The sequence below is a fragment of the Theobroma umbraticum genome, unplaced genomic scaffold (assembly GCF_002168275.2).
Source record: "Theobroma umbraticum cultivar Fairchild unplaced genomic scaffold, ASM216827v3 scaffold_106.0, whole genome shotgun sequence".
NCBI classification, from domain to species: domain Eukaryota; kingdom Viridiplantae; phylum Streptophyta; class Magnoliopsida; order Malvales; family Malvaceae; genus Theobroma; species Theobroma umbraticum.
The window spans coordinates 243,124-256,142 of record NW_018397276.1 but is presented as its reverse complement, the minus strand read 5'-3'; the positions used below and the strand labels follow the sequence as shown (position 1 = coordinate 256,142).

At 34.7% G+C, this 13,019-nt stretch overlaps 1 non-coding gene across 1 annotated transcript; it reads right to left on the bottom strand.

Moving 5' to 3' along the window:
• Positions 1-11,297: 11,297 nt before the first annotated feature.
• LOC149526351 (small nucleolar RNA R71) lies at positions 11,298-11,404 on the bottom strand. The gene has a single exon (XR_016352094.1). It is a non-coding gene; the product is annotated as a small nucleolar RNA R71 (small nucleolar RNA).
• Between the last annotated feature and the right edge of the window lie 1,615 nt (positions 11,405-13,019).

Below are 13,019 nucleotides of genomic sequence, written 5' to 3'. Positions count from 1 at the left end.
TTGGAATCTAAAATGGAAAAAGGTAAGTGTCAAAAAGCTCAAACACAAGGCCCATAGAGCCTATAAGATTTTAGCGTAACTAGGAGTCCAACGCTTATACACCACTAGAGTCATGAGGGAACCATTCCAACACGCAGGCCACCGAAGAATAGTGATTCATTTAGCCCACCTTCTAAACAAGAATAGTCTAACAGAGCATTTAACTTGGGTCGTAAATAAAAAGGTTATTTTATGTAGTTACTACGGGAAGGAACATGATGGACTGTGCCACAGAGCAGCTAAGTTATGCTTTGGATATGGCCAATTTAGACATTTGATAAGGGATTGCCCAATACAGAGGCAGTCAATCAAGGTTGACAATGGATATGTAAGACAAGTGGCAACTACCCTGACTAGAACGACACTAATAGGAGGAATGCTAGAGGTGACAAAGGAAAGGGTATAGCCTGATAATTTTGAAGTAGATCGACAAAATCAAGTAATGATGGTGGAGGACAAGTGCGATTGTTTGCTTTGACACTGCAAGATGCTCAAACTTCCAATATAATGGTCACAGGTACACTTTCTATTTTGGAATAGAAGCATAGTTTTATTTGATCCCGAATCAACACATTCCTTTGTGTCACCACACTTTGTGCCAAAGTTAGATAAGTTTTGTTGTAATATGGAGGAACCACTGATTATGCCTACCCTTCTAGAGTAGATGTTTGTGGCTGAGTATGCGTATAAGTCCTGTGTGTTCTGTATTGAGGACAAAGACACTGTGGCTGACTTGGTTCTGCTATTAACTTTAGATTTTGACGTGATTTTGGGAATGGACTAGTTAGCATTCTGTTTTGCTAAGATAGATTGTTACCACAAGCTTGTGAGTTTTAAGTTCCAAGGGGAATCCTTGTTTGTAATTTATAGACATGACAGTCTGACGCCTATGGAAGATGTCTAAGATTTAGCTACCAGTCAAATGCCAGGGCAAGAAAGCCAAGGGTATCAAGTTCAATGTATGAGAGAGTGGATTACGTACCAATAGTAGGTGAGTATTTAGATTGATTTCCAAATGAGTTACCTCAATTACTTCTTGAGAGGCAGATAGAATTTTGTATTGATTTGATTTCGGATATGAAGCCAATTTCTATAGCTTCTTATCGAATGGCACCAACTGAATTAAGAAAGCTTAACGATCGATTAAAGGATTTGTTAAATAATGGCTTCATTCACTCAAGTGTTTGACCTTAGGGAGCTCCGGTGCTATTTATTAATAAGAAGAAAAGTAGGCTTCGATTGTGTGTTAACTACCAACAACTTAATAAAGTGATGATTAAGAATAAACATCCACTCTCGAGAATCAATGATTTGTTTGATTAGTTGCAGGGTGTAGTGTGCTTTTCTAAGATTGATCTACACACGAGATATCACCAATTGAGGATTCGGCCAGGTAATATGGCTAAGATAGCATTCTGCACACACTATGGACATTATGAATTTTTAATGATGTCATTTAGACTCACTAATGCACCTACAGTGTTTATGGTTTTAATGAATTGGGTTTTTAGAGCATATTTGAATAAATTTATGGTCATATTTATAGATGACATTTTGGTGTATTCTAAAAGCCCAAAAGAACATGCACAAAACTTAAGGATCATTGTTGTGTTGCTTTTGCTTGTGTGACATGAAATATTCTCAAAATTAAATGCAAATTACAAGCAAAGACTACGTGCAAGTGCACACGGTCACAACGAGTAATATAGGGATGAGTAGAGTTTGTCAATCTCTCCAGAAGTTGGTTCACTATTTGTTACTAATCATTAAAATTGCAACAACCTAAGTTTTATCCAAGTAACAAAAGAAACAAGTAGTTAAAATGAAATAGACTTTATTGTAAAAGTCTAAATTAACCTAAGACTTGCAAGTTAAAGGTGTAGTGAGGAAACGATGTAATTAAAGCCTAGGGCTGTGGTTTCAGCTATTGCTTTGTAGGGATAAAAGATTAATAAACTACTTACTTTTTATGAGAATCAATGTTTGTCTACTCTCTATGTCTATAGAAAATTAACTAAAGCTAAGTTCATGAAGTTTAGGACTTATATTGACTATGTATAATTAATATGTATACGTCTATCTTATTAATTAATCACCAACTTAATTTCTTAACATGGAATGAACATTCACTACTCAAATATAGGTCCTTTTAGATTATCTTTGTCAAGCATCATTTAAAACCCCATACTCATACTCAACTTATTGGTGATCAAGCAACAAGTGAGACAATAAGCATAAATTTGAATAAACATTGATATTCTCATAAAAGCAAGTAAAAATTAATCCATAATGTCCAAACAACACAATAACATTCACTGTAATCCTAGATTAAAAATTCTAGTTCAACATATCAAAGAGGAAAATACACATTTTAGCAAAGTATAACATTATTTTACTCAAAGACTTAGAGAGAGAAAATGAAATCTAGAGTGAGAAAATGATTTGTTGCAGGTTTTTGATCCTCTATGTCACGACCCAAACTCGGGGATCATGATCGGTGCATGAGCCTAGCAAACAAGCCTACTAAACTCAAGAAAGCCTCAGAGTTCACAACCATATAACACAAAACCAAGGGATTAGATAACCAGATATTCATAATAAATTTAAACATACATACGTGATCCCTAGCTCATAGTTTATACAAATGTTCATCAGGCCATACATTGGCCTGTCAAGGCAGGTTTGCATACAACAACCCTTACACATATAATATAACATGACACTCAGTGCCTACATACATCGAAGCCAACCATATGCAAAAGCTCGTGACAAACTCAGTAGAGTTACCAAAACAAGGGACTTGTTGCATGCCAAAATCCGTCTATCTCTGGATGACCTTTACCATATAGCCTTATGACCTATTTATCTACGCATGGTATACAAATTGGTGAGTACTAAAATATTTAGTGAGTGGTGTAGATAAACAAAATCATATATATACATTAAACACATATACTAAACATATGTATTGTCTGTACATCTAGGTGTTCTAGCAAACATCTCTGAATATAAGGTATATCACTATCCTTAAAATCTTCAATGTGAGGGTATATCATTATTCTTAATATCTCCAAATTTAATCACACATATCATTAGGCTTACCCCCAAAACCAATCAAAGTTTTTCAAATTATTCTCCATGGCACACGTAGTCACCGGAGCATCACATCACATTCATATTATATCTATCTAAGCCTTTCTATGACTCTTTCAAATCATATGCAGATCAATCAACGAGTGGCCTTCCCCTGAACATAATTAAGTCACTCTTGGTGGCCAATTGGTGGAGAACCAAATCGCGCACAGGGCAAAGCCACTAACAGATAACAAATCATGCACGTGCTGAAGCAACGGGCAAAAAATAGATCATGCACATTGCTGGAGCAGTTAGTAGAGAAACAAATCATTGACTAGAGTAAACTCCTAACGGTCGACATCATACACTATACACAAGAATCACATGTGGGATATAAACCATTGCCCCTACTTACCACCATCCTTGAGGCACAGACATAGTCACAGGGTGTCAGACTCCACTAATCAACAAATTAGATCAATGTCCAAAATTCATCCCTCGAACGAAAACACAAGTCCACAATTAAGGTCATCATGGCTTATTCACATTTCCTCAATAGACCACAATCACATCCATCGAGCTTTAATTGTCTTATGCTCGATTAGATTATGGGTTCCTCTAAGTCTACAAGGCCTCATTCAATCAAATCGTTTTGACATATCAATCACCTAAGGTAATCCAATCTTAAAGGTTCATCATAGCCTACAGACCTCTTAGTCTAGGCTTACGCAACATAGGTCACGTCATGTGGCTCATGTCACAGCACATAAACACACAATCCAATTTTGGTTTTATAGCCTAGGCATTTACATCCAAGCAATCATATATATATATATGTTCATATATACACATGCATATAAATCATGTGTCCTCTAGCCTAGACATGTTCATTTAAACCTACATACAAAATCTAGTACTAGTTCAGCACATTTTTCATGTGTCATGCATTACATGAATTTTATCTAACCCACTCACAGTGACAATAGAAGGCACCCCCTATCAAGCTTTGATCCTTAGCCTCCAATTGCCCCCTAGCTTGCCAATGAGTTGATTTAACTCGGTTTCCCCCTTCAAATACACTAGAACATAAAAAATTAATTATTCTTGGCTTTCAAAGAATGCTAGTTTTTCACCTAATTAACTAAATCTTAATAATCTAACTATTTAAGCTCAATCCTTCATTAATGAGCTAAACCCATACCTTGGAAGTTGATTGATAACTACTCATAAGATGGCTCTGTGTACATGATGCATAGGAAAAGTGAATCCTTTGAGAAATTCTAAGAATTCAAAGTCAAAGTTGAAAAGCAACTTGGCAAGCCATTGAAACAACTTTGATCGGCTCGGGGTGGTGAGTATTTACCAATTGAATTTTGGCAATGTCTCAATAATAATGGGATAATTTCAATTTGTTAGCACCAAGAACACCTCAACATAATGGTGTTGTTGAGAAGAAGAGATAAGAAATGGTTAGATCAATGATGTCCTGTGTTAACCTTTTAGTCTTGTTCTAAGGACATTGCATGCAAACTGTAGCATATTTACCCAACTTTTCGCCATTTAAGGTAGTGTCTAAATGTCACGACCCAAACCTTGGGGCCATGTCCAGCGCACGAGCCCAACAGGCTAGCGCATTAGACTTGAGCAAGCCTTAATATTAAAAACTACATAACCCATAGCCAAGGGATGCTATTCATCATATTCATCAATAGAATTTAAATTCAATAAATCACACCATCCTTGGCATAATTTACACAGTTAACATAAGGTCACACATTAACCATTCAAGATGGGTTCATACATAACAACCCTTAGTACACAATATCACATGGCACTCAAAGCCTATAATATCCGAAATTCATTATTTTCTAAACTTTACTATTTAAGGTATGGAAGCTAGTGTAGACTTGACCTAGCAGAGTGACCAAAATGGGAACTTACCATATGCCAAAACTACTCTATCAATAGATGACCTTTGCCAAGCTTTGTCTAGTGGTCGATTTATCTACAGATGGTACAAAATGGGTGAGTAGTACAATACTCTGTGAGTGGTGCACAAAACCAGAATGTTATATACATATAATCAACTTATAGCAAATGTTGTACTCTCAGTACATCAATACAATCTAAGAAACATCTCTAAATACGGGGTATATCATCATCCCTAAGGTTTCCCATATTTAACTCACTTATAACTTCGCTTATCCTTAAAGCCACGGCATCATTTCGCATGACATGCTTTAGCTACCACTGTATCATATCAAACTCCACTTAGCCTACTCAAAGCCGTATCAGATCTCACAAGAATCACAACATAATATTTGAGTGCTCTTCCCCTAAACATCAACAAATCATGCATGGTGGCTAGCCAGCAGAGAAACAAATCATGCCTAGTACTAAGGCAACTGGCTGAATATCAAAGTCATTGTTCGAAGCAATCTTTCCACGGATGACACCACAATCCTTGTTTGGACAATATCCCAACGGATAGCATCACTCGGAGTTTTCTCCATAGGTGGCATCATAATCATCATCTGAAGTAATCTCTCGATGGATGACATCATACATAATAAGTGGGAATCACAAGTAGGATTTCAACCATTGCCCTTATTTACCACTATCCCTGAGTCACGAACATAGTCATAGGGATATCGGGTTCAACTCATCGTCAAGTCAGATCAACAACCGAAACTCAGTCCTCGAATGAAACACATTTTCACAATGAGACCATCATGTCTCTACATATCCATATGTCCACAATATAGCAACAATCACATATATCGGTCCTCATTATCAATAAACTCAATAATGTTCTAGATATCTCAAAAATCAAGGTTCATTGGCTATGTATACATCAATCATTTCCTTTTTAAGGTAATCATGGCCTCTGAGTCGTATTTACATGCATAATGTCACAGTAAATCATTCATCAATATCTCGTCAACCAATGGGCAATCAATTCCCCATTTTATAGTATCTCTATTTCATTGATTTAATCACATCATATCCAATAGCCATCATAATCACACATCACCTAGATGTTTAACAGCTCATGCTTCTCAATGGCATTTACAAGCAAATATATATTAACATATATATAAACCATATATTAGCCTAGGTACTTCCATCTAGGCAATCACATTCACATACATACATGCATACATACATACATACATACATAGTTCTCTAGCCTACGCATGCTCATCTAGACCTATGTTCATCATATAGTACCAGTACAGCACATATTCTATGTGTTACGCATCACATGCATTTAATGAATCTCACTCACTATGACAAATTGGAGGTGTTTCCCAACCAAGCTTCAATCCTTAGCCTCCAATTGTGCTTTAGTTCATAAACGTGCTCAAATAACTCAACATTCCATTAAGGTTATCAAAACATTACGAAACCCATTAAATCATCACTTTCAAGAAATGCCAAAATTTTTGAAAATACTCAAATCTTTAGCAAATCGATATTCTAGCTTAAATCCTTCAACAATGAGCTAAAGCAATACCTTAAAAGTTGGGTTGTGTTATTATTTACCCTAAATCTCCAATTAACTCAAAAGGGTAATTTTTCACCAAAGCTATATCAATTTGAATCTAAGTTATCAATAGTTTAAATTGAAAATCAATCGACAATAATGCTTTATCTTACCTCTAAAAACATTTCCCAAGCTCCAAATAACTCCAAATTGGATGAGAGCATGAAAAAAAGGAAAAAAAGGAGAAAATGAAGAAAAAGGGCTGTTTAGCTCGATTTTTGTTGATTTGGAAGCTCAAGATCCATTATGGGTTCTTGATACTCGATCCTAGACTAGATTTTTTACCCTACTCTCATTTCCTACCATAGGATTGACTGCAAGGGGTCTGTACTTGATCTTGGGCTAGTGCGCTTTCCTCTCCAACCCTTCACTTCATAGATTCGATCCTCTATGTGCTAAGATCAACTTTTAAGGTCTAAATTCATAAAACTTGGTTCTTTTGAAGTCTAAACTCATTCTAAATCTTCCCCAGAACCTCCAATCATTCATATTTCACTTAAAATCGAGTCCATCATACACACCAATCTTTCATTCACACCTTATGCCTCATAGCATCTCAATTAACATGGCATAATTTTATACTCATATTATACTCATTTTAGTGCCAAACAAATGCACTATATCATTCACTTGCCCAACATATGCACAACATCATTTTAGCTTTTACATTCTCATATATTGCAAGACCATCTTTCTTTGGACATAGGCATTCCTTGAATTCATAAACATACACATCAAGATCACATCTACTCATAAGCTATTCTAGCATTATACATGGTTAGCATTAAGGAAAAATGGAGGGTGTTACACTACGACACCAAGAGAGCTGTGGACATGATGTAAACCATTTGTACCCCATTTATGAACTTAAAGCTGTCTAACACATGTTTTAAAGCTCGAGTCCTTAAAGATTGAACCAAAAACTGATGTGCGCTTGTTTGTAAGGTATCCAAGGGAACCAGGGGATATTACTTCTACAGTCCTTAAGATAAGAAAGTATTTGTTAGTGAGAATGCAACTTTCTCAAAGAAAGAGTTTTTGAGATATCACAAACCTAGAATTAGGATTGTCTTAAAAGAATTGTCTGATCCTTCAGATTTGAGAGTTAATTTTGAAAATGTCATAACTCAATCTGATTTAAGAATTGAATTTGATACACAACCTAAACATCAAATAGTGGTACCTCGAGGTAATGAGAGTGTTGTGACCCAACATTATTGATACATGGGTTGAGGAGAAAATATGATTGCACTCTCAAATGAACATGAATCTAATCTCGTTACTTATAAGGATGGCATTAAAGATGTTGCTGAGTAGTGGCATAAGGTAATGAAATCTAAGTTGGACTCCTTGAACTCTAGTAGATCCACCTGAAGGGATAAAACCCATAGGATGTGAATAGATTTACAAGAGAATAGAGGAAGTGATGGGAAAGTGGAAACCTTTAAAGCTAGCTTAGTAGCCAAGGGCTATACCTAGATAGAAGGGATTAACTATAAGGAAACCTTCTCACCGGTTGCTATGTTTAAATCCATCAGGATCCATTTATCCATAGTTGCACCTCTTGATTTTGAGATATTATAGATGGATGTCAGGACTGTATTTTTAAATGAGGATCTTGAATAGTGCATTTATATGGCTCAACCAGAAAGATTCATTAAGAAAGGCCATGAGCATAAGGTCCGTGAATTGCCTTGATTCGTTTATGGACTTAAGCAAGCATTTAGGTCTTGGAACATAAGATTTGGAGCTACTATTAAATCATATGGTTTGCAATAAAATTCATATCAACCTTGTGTCTATAAAAGGATATAGGATAAAAAGGTTGTTCTGCTGGTTCTTTATGTTGATGACATTTTACTCATTTCGAATGATGTATTAGGGATATGAAGAACTTGGGAAAAGCTAGGTATGTTTTAAGGCTCAAACTACTAAGGGTTCACAAGAATAAGCAGAGAGCATTATCTCAAGTAGCCTACATGGACAAAATTTTAGCCAAATTTGCTATTCAAGATTCCAAGAAGGGCTTTATGCCTACTAGACATGAAATATAACTTCTTAAGGAGATATCACCTAAAACTCCAAAGGAGGTTAAAAATAGGATATCGATTTAATGTGCATCTATTAATGGAAGTTTTATGTATGTTATGTTGTGCACTAGGCCAGATATTTGCTATATAGTTGGATTGGTTAATAAGTTTCAATCTAATCAGGGCATGGCGCACTAGACTTTTATCAACTACATCTTCAAATATCTTTGTAGCACAAAGAATTACATACTTGTGTTTTCTGGAAGTGACCTTGTAGTAACAAGGTACATTGACTCAGATGTTTAGTCTGATGTTAATTCAAGGAAATCAACATCATGATTTCTTTTGACCTTGATAGGAAAAGCCATAGTTTGGGGGAGTTTTAAGCATTCTTGTATTACAAACTCTACTATAAAGGCAAAGTGTGTTACAGCTTGTGTGGCTGGTAAGGAAGTTGTATGGCTGATAACTCTATGATTTAAAATTATTTGAGCTTAATTTTAATAAGGAATTAGCATAGTTCTTATAGTAATGCATGGAAATTAGTAGATTTCATTTAATTATTTTAAATTAGTTATTTTAGGTGAGTCAATCTAATCATGGTGAATTTTATTCTTAATTTGGTGTTAATATGGTTAAGATAAGTTGTTATTGATTTATATGTGTTTGTTTAGGTGATTGAAAGAAGAATTTTCGTAAAAGAAGGAGAGCAATTTCAAGGTACAGACTTCTACTGCACATATTTCGGTATTTTGGCCATAACTTTCTCTACAGTGCTCCAAATGAAGAAATTCTTAGACCATTGGAAAGAAAAGGGAGAAAGCTATAATCTTTGTGTTTAACACTTTGCCCAGCTCGGCTTGGAATATGGTCAAAAAGCTTGTCAAATGTGACATACTGTAGCAGTCATAGAGCAATTACGATTTCTATTAATTAATTGGACAAGGCTACGACTTACATGGTCTGGTGAGCAAATTCTAGCTGATATTGACTTCTTTTTCTGTCCAACTTGGCCTAACTTCAAAGCCTATAAAAACAACTTTTTAGAGAGGAAGAGAGGAAAAGGAAGAAACACCAAATTAATAGCCACAAAGTCATTGAAGCTAAGAAGAATTTGAAGGACTCAAGGAGATTTTGAGATGAAGAATAAAACTCTTGAGTTTTTCTATCTTTTTTTTATTCTCTTATTTTCTTCATTTTGTTTTCATTGTTTAAACTTTATTCGAAGATGATGTGTGTATTCATGGGGAACTGAATTTTTTAATCTAAGATTATGATTGACTTCATTATGTAGTCTGAATTATTTATCTCTCTTTTACTTATATTTAATAGATTTAAGTTGTTTATTTTATTCTATTCTTAATGCTTCTAATTGCCTGATCACTAATTAGATTGAATTGGAAATCTAGGTTAGACCTTGATGAAGGAGATTTAGGTAGACCTTGAATAGAATGCGTATGATCAAATACACTTAGTTGATTAGGTCGTTTGATTTATATATAGAGTAGACATACACCTATAAGCCATATGTAGCCAAAATTAGGGCACAAACTTAATGACTCTTTCTTCAATGTAATTTACATAGACATATAGTAAATTAATTGGGAGAGATATTTTTATAAGCATCTCCATAGAGACTTATAAATGATTTAAGACTCTAGGTTAGTAACTTGATCTATTAAACTAAGTTAAGAGATAGAGACAATATTCAGATGAAGTATTGAGGGATATCATAATCTTAGGCCTGTTAATCACTAGAAGTAAATTTTGTTGATATAATACTTTTAGTTTTAGTTTTTAGTTTATTAATTTAAATTTTCCTTTTTAATTGTTTAGATATAATTAAGGTGTGTTAGTTTTAGTAGTTAGCAATAAGGATTAATTCAATTCTCTATGGGATCAACACTCTACACATCTCTATATTATCTTTAGAATACATGCACTGGCGTGAATAGAAAATTGAACAACAAGTTTTGGGTGCCGTTGCCGGGGAATTGATTTTTAATTCTTTCTTGTTAATATTAATACCAAGCGTTCTTAATTTTAATATAGACTTTTCTTTTCTTCAATTATTTTTTTAATTTTTTAGGTAATTTTGGTCATTGTATGTGAAGTGCCCAAATTTGAAAATTGTTCCTTTAGATTCAAAAATAAAACAAAACTTTTCATAGACGTTAGAAAAACAACAAAAAAATTTCTGCTCCAAGTAAAACAATGGCTTATCAACAAGAGGAATAGACCAACCTTTCAGGGATTATGCAGTCCCACAAGTACAAAATGTCCACTCTAGTATCCAAAGACCTCCTATTCAAGTTGATAATTTTGAAATTAAGCCATCAATCATTCAGATTATTCAAGCTGCTGTTCAGTTTGGGGGTTTCCCTAATGATGATCCAAATGCTTATATTGTAAATTTTTTGGAAATTTGCAATACATTCAAGGCTAATGGTGTTACTGATGATGCCATACGATTGAGGCTTTTCCGTTTTTCACTAAAAGATAAAGCAAAGAATTTGTTCAATTCACTTCTTACTGTTTCCATTAATACTTGGGATGATTTGGCTCAAAAATTCTTAGCAAAATTTTTCTCACTTGTAAAGCCAATAAAGATGCGGAATGATATCACTTCTTTCATGCAATTTGACTCTGAATTACTACATGAGGCTTGGGAGAGGTATAAAGATTTGATGAGAAGATGTCCTCACCATGGATTACCTAAGTGGCTGTAAGTTTCGACTTGTTATAATGGTTTGCTAGGACCTTTTAGAACTACCATTGATACTGCTGCTGGAGATGCACTCATGAGTGAATCCATTGATGAGGCTTATGATTTGCTCAAAGAGATAGCTTCTAATAATTATCAATGGCCATTTGAAACATTGGGTGCAAGAAAAATTACTGGAATTCATGAATTAGATGTGATAAACACTATTTCTACACAATTGGCCTCTCTCGCAAAGAAAATAGATAAACAGAGTGTTAATGCTATTAAGAACTCCTTTATGACATGTGAATTTTTTGGGGGAGGAAATTCTAATGACAATTGTCCCCTCTATTCTGAGTCTTCTCAATTTGTTGGAAATAGGTAACAGAACAGTCCCTTTTCCAACACTTATAATCCTAGTTTGAGGAATCATCCTAATTTTTTCATGGAATAATGACCATGGGTCTTTATTAGCGGCTAAGTCAAACTCTCCCTGTGGATTTCCATCTAAGGCCCCTATGCTAGAGAAAAAGCCTTCAATGGAGGATATGTTCATGCAATTCATGACAAAGATTGACGCATTCATGACAAAGACTGATGCATTCATAACAAAAACTGATGCATTTATGATAAGGACTGAGGTCGCCATTCAAAATCAAGCAACTTCAATTAGAAATATTGAAACACAAGTAGGTCAACTTGCCAATGCTTTAAATACTAGACCTCATGCTACCTTACCAAATGATATTGAACCAAACCCAAGAAGAAACGATAAGGAACATTGTATGGCAATCACTCTCTGCAATGGAAAAGAGGTACATGAAGAGGTAAGTAATCAAGCGTTAAATTTTGAGATGTCAATTCAATCTGCTGAAAAAGAAATTGAAAAAAAATGCTAAAAAAAATTGTCGTTGAAAAATCTGCTGAAAATTCAAAAGAAAAATCACAATGGGCACCCACACCTCCACCAACTTTTCCTCAACATTTTCAAAAGAAAAAACTTGACAAACAATTCTAGACATTTCTTGAGGTATTTGAAAAACTACTCATTAATATTCCTTATCTTGAAGCTTTAGAATAAATGCCAAGTTATCTTAAATTCTTGAAAGACATCCTGACCAAAAAGAGGAAATTGAAAGAGTTTGGGAGAGTTGCATTTACTGAAGAGTTTAGTGCTATAATCCAAAATAAGCTTCCACTAAAGCTTAAAGATCCAGGGAGTTTTTCTATTCCTTGCACTAACAGTTACACTCACTGAAGAGTTTAGTATTATAATCCAAAACAAGCTTCCATCAAAGCTTAAAGATCTAGGGAGTTTTTCTATTCCTTACACTATTGGTAGTATTAAAATTTCTAAAGCTTTATGTGATTTTGGTGCTAGTGTTTCAATAATGCCTTTATCTATTGCTAGAAAACTTATATTTCAAGAGATACAAGCCATTACAGCTACCTTACAATTAGCAGGCATAACAATCAGGTACCCAGGTGGAATTGCAGATGATGGTTTGCTTAAAGTCGGGCAGATATACATTCCGTTGGACTTCATTATGCTCGAGATTGAAGATGATGTTGAAATTCCTCTTATTTTGGGAAGGCCATTGTTAGCTACAGTTGGAGCAATTAT